This window comes from Ochotona princeps, chromosome 4 (genome assembly GCF_030435755.1).
Source record: "Ochotona princeps isolate mOchPri1 chromosome 4, mOchPri1.hap1, whole genome shotgun sequence".
Taxonomy (NCBI): domain Eukaryota; kingdom Metazoa; phylum Chordata; class Mammalia; order Lagomorpha; family Ochotonidae; genus Ochotona; species Ochotona princeps.
Window position 1 is genome coordinate 16,852,693 of NC_080835.1, and position 13,684 is coordinate 16,866,376.

Sequence of the window (13,684 nt, forward strand, 5' to 3'; positions counted from 1 at the left end):
CATATATTTGGCCCCCAGACCAGCAGCTACAAGGAAGGGATGGAGGCGGAAGGCAGAGGCTGGGAGTGTTCTCTTCCCTTGCCCAGGGCAATGACATTGCCAGGAAATGGTGGCTTTGTCCCCTTTCAGAGGAGTCCAGTATCAACAAGTATGTGCAGGCATCCCAAGGGATGTGGGCAGAGCCGGCACCAAGGGGTCCAGACTCCACCTGGTGAAAGCCTCGGAGTTTATTTTTTATTTCCCTGCTATCTTCCCTGAGTGCTTGGTCTGATTCCTCTGAACATCCAGTGAGGACCTAAGGGAACTGGGGAGTAAGGGGTCATCTCTTGACCACAAGAGGCTACCCTTGTTCCAACTTGCCTGTTCTTAAACTGAGCATGAATGGAATAGGATTGAGCACTTGTCTCCTCTTTTTTAAAAATTTATTCTATGTACCAAATGCCCCTGTTAGTCACCATGCAATGCTTGTATACTTTGGTGGGGTACAGTGCCATCTTCTAACTCATGCACACAGGGTGGACCCAATCAACCTTACCTTTGTTCTGTGTCAGTTGCTGTCATGCAGGTCTTTATAAATAGGACGTAACCTCCCCTTTTGCCTTTCACTTTCTATGTCTCCTTCATGTCAGGCTGACATGGAGCTGGAATTCAGTGCCTAGATGACAGGAACCTGCTCAGGACTCTCTGTATCCCTGTTGTAGTCCATGGCAGACATCAACAATCAAATACGGCACTCATCCATCCTGGGCCCTGATGTGACTTCAGGATCCCTAGTACCAACCTGTGATCCTGAGAACCTGTGCCAATGGGCTGTGATAGATACGGGAACTATAATGCATTCAACACCACTGAGTTAAAGTTGGTTCCTATCTCCTGATGGGAGCTGCATTTCTCTAACCTTTTAATTTTTAAAAGAAATAAGACATGCAAGAATTGCTATATCAGCCCAGAAAGTTCCCAGCACCCTTCTTCATCCGGCTTGTACAAGATTAACATCTTAGCTAGTCGCAGTGCATGATTAAAATCAGGGACCTGAATTTGGTCTGGTGCAGTTATTGAAACTCAGATCTGATTCAGATGTGCCTGGTTTTTCACACAAACCTGTGTGTGCTCATTTAGAGAAAGCACACATAAATTTGTAAAGTGATAACACAGAAGCAAGCAAAGAAATGTCCTCTGTGGCCACTTTGTAGTCATGCCTCTCCCTCCACACCCCTGGGCAGGTCTGCCTTCCACCTGTGTCTCTCCCTCCACTTCTACCATTGCTATAGTTATGCAGAGCAAGTACTCATTTCTCTTACTTTTCAAATGTATGCATGATTTTTTTGTCTCCTATTTGAAAGACAGAGAGATGGAGACAAAGAGAGAATTTTTGTCTGTTCGTTCACTTCTCAAATGACTACCACAGCTAGGTCCAGGGTAGGCTGAAAACAGAAGCCCAGACAGAATTCAGTCAAGGTCTCCCACAAGGTGTCAGGCACCCAAGGGCCTATGCCATCACTTGCTGCCTCCCGGGGAACACATTAGCAAGAAACTTAGAATGGGAAGCAATGTTGGGATTCAAATCCAGACAGTGTGAGGCAGCATGCAGGAGTCCAAGTTGGGGGCTTCACCTCAGTGCCAACCATCTGCCCCCAATCTGCATTTATTAAAAAAGAAATGGGCTTCTGGGTCTGAGTCTTCTGCAGCTGGCTGGGGAGTTTCAGTTGTCCTGGGGTCCTGGTGGTGTCAGCTTGGGCACTGGCAGGCCTGCTGTGGGTCTACGCAGGCGTGGGGAGCAGAGGAAAGCAAGCAGGATGCTTCCAGGATGCAGAGTCTGAGGGACCAGGGATGGCAGGTGGGGCAGGCTCCTGGGCAGTGAGGGAGGAGAGCTACCATGACTCCGAGCTGCCTGCAGCACCCCCATGGCTTCCCCCAAGAGCCCCAGTGGATGTTGACCCCTACTGGGTGTAGCTTAGCCCCAGTGGGTCGCTGAGCCCTGACACTGCTTATGTTCAGGAACGTGTACCTTTAGTGTCCCCTGGTGACCAGGGGGCAGGGAGGAAACAGTGTCAGTTGGGGGCGAAGACCCTGGAGACAGCCCTCGGTGTAACTCAAAGGGAACAACCATCCAGTGAACTTCACCCTCCTAGTTCACGAGGACCCCCACACTATCCACCCAACTCTAGGGCTACCTCCAGAATCTATGGGGCATCCTAGTGGGGCTGGCGACCACAGAGGAATAGGATATTGCTCTTGACCTTTCAACAGGGACAATCTGGAGAGCCCGGCTGTCGCCGCCCTGCAGCGACACTAAAATGACGAGGAATTTCAAGGGCCTGGTAAAAACAGGAACCGCCACCGCAACCGGCACACACACACACACCGAACAAACACATACACAAACGAACGAATGAAAAAAGGGAAGGCAAACGAAAGGGCTTTATTGCCAAAAGCGGGCTGCTTATATACTGTTCCCCATCAATCACTGCTGCCCATGGGTCCACAGGGCACTATCTGATAGGCCAGCAATCACAGCGAGGGAGCATTAGCCTATCCTTGTGACTTCCTGCCTGCCTACTGGCGGGACAAATCCCGCCTCCTGGCACTCGGCCAGCCGCCATCTTGCGGCCCCTCATCCAAGTGGAGTCGGCCACTCCCCACACCCGGCCATGCTGTGTTCACCTCATCTTCCAAGAGGCCGAGAGACTCAAATCCCCGCGACTTCCAGGCTGTTGCATCCACTTCTCATTCAGGACAATCCGTTTCCTGAGACAACCCACGCACTGCCCCATCAGGTGCGGTTCTCACCTCCATCCTAGGAGGTGGTTGTTCCAAGCGCAGCCTCAGAGACCTGTATGATCCAGCTGATGCTCACGGTCCTCTAAGAAGGCCACCATGCTCTTCTTCATTTCTTTCTTTGCAATCTGCCCCCAAGATCACCCCTCAGAGCTCCACCCTGGATCATGTTTGAGAAAATAATGTTCTCACTGAGCTGGGAGTCCAATCCAGTGGGTGCCAGGATAGGGCATATGGGGTAGGATATGGATGGAGAGGGCTCCCCGCTCAGTCTGGAATTTGACCCTGAGAAGCTAGGGGAGCATCCTACGCATGGATCTACCAATGGAAAACTATAGCGACCCAGGGCAGAAGTCCCTCCTAAGTGGGACAAAGTTTGGGCAGCATTTGGCTGCCCGATTCTGGTTTCAGCAAGTCTGATCTGTGAGAGACAAGAGAGCGTGGCTGCCCAAGCCATAGTCAGCAAGAAAAACAACAAGAAAGCTCCAGAACCACCTGAAAGGTGAGCTGAGGGCAGAGGCAGTAAATAAGTTTAGAATGCAAAATGACTTCCCCTCCTTCCTGCTTCGGGCCGAGCCCACTAGGCAAAGGCCGTACCCAGGAGATTGTACCAGGACCTCATTGACCGGCAACTAGAGAAATGAAATTGGCTTTCCCTTGGTTCAGAGGCCAATTAGTGATCCACTTATTATTGTTTTCCATGAATGTGCTAATCATTAATCAAGTGTGCTCTGCTGCGGGCACTGCACTCAGAGGTGCTTCTACAGCAGCTCACTTAAATCCCCCATCAGCGCTAGAGCTGCGCTGGCCCCTGCTCCTGGGAGCTGAATCTGGAGAGGTTGGCAGAATGTCTGAGCATAGGGGAGGGGAGACTGAACCAGGATCTGAAGAACAGGGCTCAGGCTTCTCTGAGTTGAGATCATGCTGCAGCCAACAGAAAAGCCACATCCGGGGCTGGTGCTGAGGCATAGCAAGCTAAGTCACTGTGCAGAGCCAGAATTCCATACAGGTGCACTTGTAACACTCCCTGGCAGGTGAATCTTCTAGATGTTTTTCTGCTGTTTGTGGCAAGTAATGTTTCAAATAACATTTCTGAAATTAGATAGAACATGCTTTCAAAAAGTTTGTGGAGAAAATGGAGTCAAAAAATAAGTTTCTTTGGACACAAATATTGTGATCTGTGCATAGCCTTTTTCTTAGCACACATATTTTCAAGAGATTTTTACAAATGCTTTTTTTTACTTTAAAACTTTATTTTCGATGGAAAGGCAGATTTACAGAGGAGAGACAAACAGAAAAATCTTCCGTCCGCTGGTTTACTCCCCAAATGGCCACAACTGCCAGAACTAAGCCAATCAGAAGCTAGGAACCAGGAGCTTCCTCTGGGTATGTCACATGGGTGCAAAGTCCCAAGACTTCGGGCCATCCTTCACTGCCTTCCATACATAAGCAGGGAGCAGGGTGGGAAGCGGAGTAGCCAGGACATGAACCAGAACCCAAGTGCTGGAATGCCAGCACTTGCAGGCAAGAATTATGCAACTGAGCCATCGCACCAGGTCCTGCCAACCTTCTCATACATATGGATTTTCAAAGTTCTTGCTTGCACCACAGGAAAAACTCATGTTTTACTCCCACTTTTTGTCCATGAAATATGTGAAGCCCTGTTATACAGTGGCTCTATGGGGGAAGCGACTCATTTTTGCCTCATTCTTATATTCGCTCCTTTTCTCCAACTCTCTCACGAGGGCACTTGAAGTTCTGAAGGTAGAAAAGCGTCTCCTCAGTAAATTGCTATCCTTCGCACCTTCCTGCACCATATCCATGCTGATCAATTTCCTATCTATATTTTCTTATCCTTGGGGCCTCCTGAAGTCATTCTCTGCTGTGCTGAGTATTGATCGTGTGAAGATAAGAAACTGTTGAAAGATAAGAACTGTTGAAAGTCTAGCTAACATTCCGTATTCTGCCCAGTGCTGTCAGTTCCCCTAGCTCATCCAGTCACTCACATCAGTCATTAGCTGTGTGCTGCCCGCTGGCTACACAGGAAGTTAAGAAGCACACAAACTAATGAAGCAATTGCAAGTCCAGCTGGCCCAGGTCCCAGACAACTTAAAGCTACATTCTCCCTCCCTAACAGATAAGGTGTCATGCCCCCCCTCCGCCCAGTGGGAGAGTGACAGGCATACCCAGAGGGGCACAGCTGAAGTGCAAAGCTTTGGAGCAGCTCAAGACTGGGGGCAGTGAGCCTCCAGCTTGCTCTAGTCTGTTAAGCACGGTTCCTCCAGGGCCCAGAGGGCTAGCGTTGTCCCAGGCAGTTTCAGTTTCCTTAGCAGTGCCTGTTGCAGCTGGCCAAGGGCCAAGGCCGGAGCCCTGTGTCTTTCTTCAACAGCCCGGGCACAGAGGACAGTGCCATTGGCAGGGTTTCATGCAGATCCGTGGCTTGATGGGGAGTCTTGGACCCCACAGCTGGAGTTGCTCGGTGAGCACTCCCTGCTCTGGGCGTTTGCCTGTCAGTATTGCTTGGCAGGCTGGGTCCTGAGAAGTTAAATTCTAGCCATCAGGTGTGACTTAATTCTGGGTTGGTCCAGTGGCTTTCGATCCAACTGAGAACCAAAACCAATGACTGCCCTTTTGATTGAAAAGAAAGTCATGTTTTTCTCTGAGGCTTGGTGGCTCCACAGCAATTCAGAACATGGTGACGGGAATAGAACCTTCTAGGACTCCCACCTGGTACCAAGCCAATCTTTTCCTCTTAGCAGTCTTCATGTTCAAGGCCAGATGATACTGTTCCCTATTCTTGCTTCCTAAACATGCTCTGTCTGCATTTGCACATTCTGTTCCCTTACCCTGATTGCTATTCCCTTCTCAACATAATCCCCTCGTAGTGTGGAAAACTCAGGTGGTTCTGAGTGGATTTCAAAACATTCAAGGAAAATGCATGTGATGAAACTCAAAGTGCAAATTCAGTGTTTTTCACACCAAACTAAACTTTTTAAAAAGTCCATTTTTTGCACAAACATCTTTAAGCCCCTTTATACAGGAGTGCGTGCCTGTGTGTGTGTGTGTGTGTGTGGCTGGGGAGAGGATGTGCATCTGTATAATAAACCTGTATGTACACTGGATAATATCCCATCTGGATAATAAACATGTATGTGCACTCTGTGGTTATTACAAGCATATGCATATGCACATGTGTGTGGTATATGTATGCATTACATAGTGTACATAGTGTACATAGAGTGTGTACACTGTGTACCTGGGTGGTATGTGTGTGTTTGAGAGAGACGGAGAGAGACAGAGAGCAAGCATAGAGCATGGCATCATGAGATCTATCCCTCAGAGAACCTTACCTTCCTGCAGCACTTTAGCTCTGCCCCCTGACATGGTACCTGCCTGCCTGTTCTCTAACTTCCATTCCCAGCTATCTCCCCACCCATCTGTGCCGCAGGAAGGAGGGCAGGGTCTGGGTCTCACTGTGCCCGCGTCTCCAGTACCTAACCCTGGTGCCCTGCCAACCCTCCCACCCTCAGCAGCCTCTCCATGCCCATCCTGCCAGCTTGCACAATGCCCCCATGATGTCCCCTTTCGAGGAAGTCTTGCTGAGCCCCTCCCTGGGCTCGTTCTTTGATGTAGTGAAAGTCTGGCTGGGGCCTTCATTCCAGCATCATGGGCCCATGAATTCTGCCCTGGCTGCTCTTTCTGGAAGTGAGCCCCAAACCCCCAGCACCTGCTCCTCCTCACTTCATGCTACTTACTCCCTTAGGTAGAATGAGGTGTTGCCTGAGATGGCCTCATGCTCTCTAATGTCTGCTGTAGGTGAGCTCCAAGGATAAAGGGTTCTAGCCCTGGGATAGGTAAGAGAAGCAAGATCTTACTAAAATAGAGATCTCGTTTTCATTTCACTTGTCCTGGGGCGGGACCTAGGAGTCCACATCTCCAACAACATTAGAAATGCTTTGGTTCAAATTCTAAGACTACTACCCATGTCCCTGTCTCAGTTTCCCCTGCTGTAAGTTTGGGGTAATAACAGTGCCCTCCTCGGAGAGCTGCTGTAAAGACCATGTGAGTTAATGCGGGTCAACTGTTTTTCACAGCCCCAGGGATTTGCCTGCTAAGGGATCAGGACCATCAGCTAGAAGCTGTCCACAGAAAGACGACATGAGCCAGGAACAGAGGCTTGTGTGAGGCAGGAGTGTGACCCACGTGACAACCGGCACCTGCTCTCCTGGCTGGCTGCTGGCTTTCCACACTGGCCACAGGCTTGTGAGAAAGAGCTACAAATGATCCATTGCCAAGGCATGCTGCTCCAGGGAACCTGCCTTGGGCCCTGTCAGTAGACGGGGGCGGACTCTCACCAGCCCAGGTGGGTGGACACTGTCCATCCTGCTCTTTTGCAAGTGAATTGATGGGGGCCCAGTCAGCGGGAGGCAGCTCTCACTTCCCGTTTTACACATGGGGAAGTTGAGGCTGGTGAATGCTGCTGGCTGGATCTGGGAGCAAAGCTGCCGGGGGAGAAGTGAGGACGGCTCACCCAGAAGAAGGTGGCTGTCAGGCCTATCCCCAAGGGCCAGCATCTTCCATAGCCAGCTCCCCAGAGGCTGAAGGAGGCCACTGAACAAACTCCACTTCCCAAGGCTGCCATGTTCCTCAGCATGGACCTCAGGTCTGTGTCTGCCAAGAGACAGCTTGGAAGAGCTGGTGACCCCCATGTGGGCAGAAGGTAACTCTGCTTCATGCAAGAGGGGCCTTGACCATGCTGTGACCCCACTGGCCACCTCTTAGAGCTACAGACTCCTTTTTCGGGGAGTAGCTTTTCAGATTTATTTGTTTATTTATTTGAAAGGCGAAGTGATAGAGAGGGAAGGAGAAACACACACACACACACACACACACACAGATAACTTCTACCAATTGCTTTATTCCCTAAAAGTCTATGACAGCTGAGGCTGGGGCAGGTCAAAGCCAGGAGCAAAAAACTCCACCTGGATCTCCCACATGGGTGGCAGAGAACCAAGTACTAGAACCACCACCTGCAGCTGGGACTTGAACCTGCGCAGTGATGGGAGATTCCTGTATCACAAGCAAGAGTTTAACCTCCAATGCCACAATGCCCACTGCCTCAGGGGATGATTTCTCATTCATAAAATGAAATGCCAGTCATCCCTGATTTATGCTGGTTTGGTTTAATGATTGTTTGACATCATGGTGATATGAAAGTCATGCACATTCCATAGAAACCCTATCAGGCCTGCATTGTGGTCCTTCCCACCCTCTCTCTCATGCCTCAGTGAGCAGTCAACCCTGTCTTCATGAAGGAATAACCAGCCTTCTACTGAGTGTTGCACTGCTGAGTTAGGATGTCTGGTAGGTTAGGGGAGACAAAGTATTTTTTTTTAATATTTTCTGTTTAATTGTTTATCTGAGAGCAGATAGATAGATAAAGTTCGTGTCTGCTAATTAACTTCCTTAAGGGTCCTGAAACCCAAACCAATTATCCCATGTGGAGGGCAGGAATCCAACTACCTGAGCCACCTGCTGCCTCCCAGAATCTGCACCAGCAGGAGCCGGAGGCAGGAATCCAATTCAGATGCTCTGATGTGCAATGAAGACAGCCAAGCCGGCATCTTATTTACTAGGCCAAATGTCTCCCCCAAATGCAGTTTGGATGTGTGATGTTCTTAACTTATGATGAGTATATTGGGAGATAACTCTGTTGTAAACACTTTCTTTCTCATTAAATTCTTCACTGACTCATAGGTCATACAGTAGCATCATTTTCTTCAAGAAGGTTCTTAATTTTCTTTTTTAGTTCTTCAGTGACACATTAGTCATTCAGTAGCATGTTATTTGACTTCATGGCAGTGTCAATTTCTTTTTATTCTTCCTGTTGTTGATTTTGTTCTGTGGCTTTTCATTTAAGGGGATGTACAGTAACTGTGTAATGGAGACTATCATATCCAGTAGCATGTTATTTAACTTCATGGCATTGTAAATTTCTATTTTTCTTCCTGTTGCTGATTTTGTATTGTGGCTTTTTATTTAAGCGAATGTATAGTAACTGTGTCATGAAGACTATCATATCCAGATGTGAGGATACAATGCAGTATGCATCTCTACTTCCATATCAAAGATGGACTCTCAACAAAACTCTTAACTATGTCTTGACAATAGGATGCTGCACACCCTGCCATTGTCCATGTCCAAAATGATGGATTTATGACTGTTTATGAAGAACTATACTATAGTAATAATATAGGAGAATTCAGTGGGGGGAGGGAGGGGATTTGGAGAGGAGGTAAGGAAAATCCTACGGCTAATGGAACTGTGTCATAAAATGATAATAATAATTGGTAGAATAAGAAGAAGAAAAAGAAATCTGTTGTAAGTTGAGAAGTACTTGTGCATAGCAATGACATGGAAACCAATTGCATTGGGATATGATTATCAAAATGAACCCCAAAATTACCATATTAAGATACTCGGACTGTGCCATTAATTTGGTACTGAGCAAATTAACCTCAGCCAGTGTAATGATGATGGATTTCCAAGTGGTAGTGAAGACCAAGCTCTCCAGATGCCTTCCACAGCCAGGATGTCACAGAGAAATACGTGAATCTATCTTGGGGACAGAGTTACAGGTACTGCTAATTACTGTGGTTTGTGTCCCCTATGCACTTGAAGGAAACATTAAATTTCAGAAAACAAATAAACTGTTCCCCTCACTCCCTTCAAGGCATTGGTCTCAGCTGAGAGCTTATTAGAGGCTGGAGCCAGAGGTGACAGCTGCTGGGTGGTGTAGCTTTGGGGACAAGAGATTTTCATGAAGATCCCTGGCCTGGGGCCACCTCTTCTCTGTCTCCAGTCTGGCCAGCATACACAAGTCCTAGTGTGAACACAGCTTTCCCTGTGTTCTCTCATCAGAATCTTAGCAGCTCTGAAAAGTGCACTGGGGGAAGAATGGGCTCATAGGGAGTGTCCTGGCCCAAGCCCTGTCCTTGGCTGCTCCTCCCCTGGATTTGCACATCCATACCCACCAAGGCCACCAGGTGCACAGCAGGTGCGTGGGCAGGAGGGGCACTTGTGAGTTGCACCGGGCTGAGGCAGATCTGGAGAGTTCACACCTTCTCCCTCCCTGGGAATGATTCTTAGCCTTGGCAAGACTCTCCTGTGCGGGATCTCTCTGAATTCTCGTCACCTTCTTATGGCTTGGGACAGTCCTCTCTTCTTTATAGGTGAGGCTCAGAGAAGTAAAGTATCTAGTTTAGGTCACACATTGGGAAAGTAAACTCACCTCTGTAGCTTGTCCTTTGTCGGAGACCCTGCCTCTCACCTCTATAGTTGTGACTGACTGGGTGGGAAGCTGGAATTTGTGTTTAGTATCTTATTCCTTCCTTCATGCATTTATCCATCGATCCACTCATCCATCCATTCATCTACTCACTCATCAAGCCACCCATTCATCCACCCATCCATCAATCCATCCACCCACCTATCCATACATCCACCCACCTATCCATACATATATGCACCTATACATCCATATACATCATTCATCTTTTCACTCAACCATCAATCCATCCATTCATCCATCTAACCATCACCCACCCACCCGCCCATACATACACCCATCCATCCATGTACCTATACACCCATCCAGGCATGCATACATGCCTGCATCCATCTAATAACTAAGTGCCCATCACTGCACCAAGTAAACTAGTGAGTTGTGGTAAGCAGACACAATCAACTCCCTGTGGAGTTTGGTCTGGGATAGGGGGCACACAGAGGCAGGCTACTGATGAAATAATGATGTGGCTTAATGAAAATGGCAACCATGCCACTCTGAATAAGAACCATGTGGTTGATAGAATGCTGTTGGAATTCAGCAGAAATTGAGACTGGCCCCTAGAGCTGAAACAGAAGTTGAGCTGGATGCAGCAGGTGAAGGGCAGAGTGCATTTGTGTGGAGAGGAGGGACAGCAGTGGGTCAGGCTACAGCCCGAGGTCTGGGTCACATCTACTCAACTGTGTGCACACCCGCTGTGCCTTCACACTTGGAGTCTGATTTCCAGGAAGCCGGGACTGGGAGGAGACCTACTTTATGGGAGCTTGATGAAGATTTAATGAGGTGAAGTGAGTACACTTTTCAGCGCGGTGTCTGGCCCCAGGTAAGTGCTCTGATTCAGCACCTTTGCGCTCAGTAAGCGCTGACCACAAATAAACAAGCCCATTAAGACACTTCACAGGAAGGAAGGTGTGGCTGCAGCATCCGCTGAGTGGGGCTGGGGAACTGGCTCCTGGACTACACAGCAGGGGCTCAGCCTAGGCTGCACACTAGAATCAATCCAGCGCACAGGGGATACCCCAGGCCAATTGAATAATTGGAGTCTCTGCAAAAATGCTGACATCAGCAGCTCTTCAGGCTCTCCTAAGATTGCAATGTTAAGCGGAGACCAAAAGCTACGGCCTAGGAAAGCAGGTTTCCAAGCATCCAGAGCAGCAAGGGAAGTCCCTGGGATAGCAGGTGAGCAAGAGGCCCTCCAAAGATGGAGAAGGTTCACCAAGTGAGTGAGGCCCTGGGGAGTCCTGTGTGGCACTGTGGATGAGCACAGGGGCCTGAGGTCAATAGCTGGAGGGGCTTGTGGGCCTGTAGCCAGGGAAACCTTCCACCAGCCTTCCTGGAAGAAGCTGGGATGACTACGGGATGTCCTTGCCCCAGCTATGGACATCTCTGTGGGGGAGAGGATGCTAGGGCTGCACCTGAGTATGAATTCCAAGGGTGACCGAAGGGGAGGGTACCTGCATGGCACACACAGAGGCGACAGCTGCAACAAGAAGTAGGGACATCCTAGAGGGGATGTTTGTGTCACTCCCAGCCCCAAGGGTGATTATGTTTGGAGGTGGGGCCTTCAGAAGGCCATCAAGTTGCCAGGATGGAGCTCTCATAGGAGGCATTAATGCCCTCACAGGAGGGGCAATGTCTCTCTCTCTCACTCACTCTCTCTCTCCTTTGCTGTTCCAGCAAACACATCCTGCAACAACTGCCTCTGACCTGCTCTGCACTCAGGGAAGAAAAGGATAGAAGGCAACTTATCCCCAGTGGTAAGATCTCCATCTCCTCCCAGGGTCTATCACTGCAGGTGTGGGGAGGCCCATAGCTTGGAACATGTCTGTCTACCAGTGTTGTGCACACAGAACTATGGGCCCAAGCATCTAGCCCAAGTTCTCCCTGGCACCCTGGCGAGCAGAGATGGTGAGGCAGCCCCATGCTTGAGGTTATAGCCCCAACCTGTGACAGACCTGAGCTACCCAATGTGCTAAATTTCCATTCACATGAAACATGGATTTGGAAGACTTTTGTGTGCCATACATGGGCTGTTGCAGGAAGGGTATTCGAGAAAGCAAATGCCCACAGGGCATCCCTCCTGGGAGGGGGCTCAGTGCTGGTAGACAGGGCAACAAGAGGATGAGGTGCTTCATTCCGTGTGTGTGTGTGTGTGTGTGTGTGTGTGCCTTTGAGTTCTGCCCCATAAAGCTGAATTGACTTTTGCAAATTAAATAATTCTGAGAGCACTACTCTGCAATTAGATAATTGGATAAACACGTGGCCTTAGGGCCTGGCGTTTGATGGAATGGGGTTAAAGTGCCTTTGGGGGGCAGGTGTCCCATATCAGGGCACCCAAGTTCAAGGCCCTGCTCCACTCCTCAATTCAGCTTCCTGCAAGTGCATAACCTGGGAGGCAGCAGGTGGTGATGACTTAAGGAGTTGGGTCCCTGCCACTCACATGGGAGACCCTGATGCAGTTCCTGGCTTCTGGCTTTGGCCTGGCTCAGCCCCACCTGTTGCTGGCATTTGGAGGATTGACCCAGCAAATGGGAGAGCGCCATCTGCCTATCTATGTCTCTCTCTTTCAGACAAGTTAAAAGGTAAGTATGAGGCCATGCACACCCAGCTTCTCCGTGCATTAGCTTCCTCTTCTGGATGCCAAGAGCAGGTGGCTTGGAGGTGTGTCCTGAGTACACACACAGCGGTGCAGCCAAGCTGGTGTAAGCTGGTGGGTGGCAGGTGTTGATTAAGGCATGCCATGAGGAGGGCACTCCCTGGGCAAAGGCTTAAAGTCACAGAGTACCAGACATGGGGGAAGAGAAAGCCCAGACCTTGGATGAAAGGAAGTGGCAGAAAGCAAAGCTAGCATGGAGGGGCTTGAGTCTTCAGGAAGCAGTACAGGTGGGAGCACAGGGGAGGGAGGAGACTCCCCCCACCCAGCCCCAAGCAAGTGTCAGCCAGAAGGAAGGCTGAGCCAGCTCAGAAAGACACAAATATTCCCTTCCTGCCTGTTCTCACAGCCCCCGACCCACTGAGTGGTGAGCAGGCATTTCCTGTGGTAGGTGTGTGCACACACTAACATACATGCACACACATGCTCACTCAGCCTCTAGGCTCCCCTCACCTGGACCCACAGAGGCTTCCAATTGGATACCAGTGTGACCAAAGCAAATGCAAGTGTATCATCAATACATCAGTGGATGAGCAGCAGGTGCAAGCCGGATACCAGTGACATAAATGTGTGGGCTCATCCTGGCCACCCTCACCACCAACACACAGTCATGGCAGCATCTCTTGTGCCCTGCCCCCTGTGCCCAGCCTCTTCTGCTCCCCTCAGTAATGTATTTACTAATTGTTTCACTTTACCAAAATGAATATCCATGGGGGTTTGCACCAGGAACTCAATCTGAGACTCCCACGGCTACTTCCCAGAATGCACAGAGGAGGTGCGGTTCTCCAAAAGGCATCTTAACCCCTCTGCCAAGCGCCAAGTCCTGAGCATTTCCACTCCCATTTTATAGCAAAAACAAAACAAAAACAAAAACAACAACAACAAAAAACTGAAGGCTGAGAGGAATC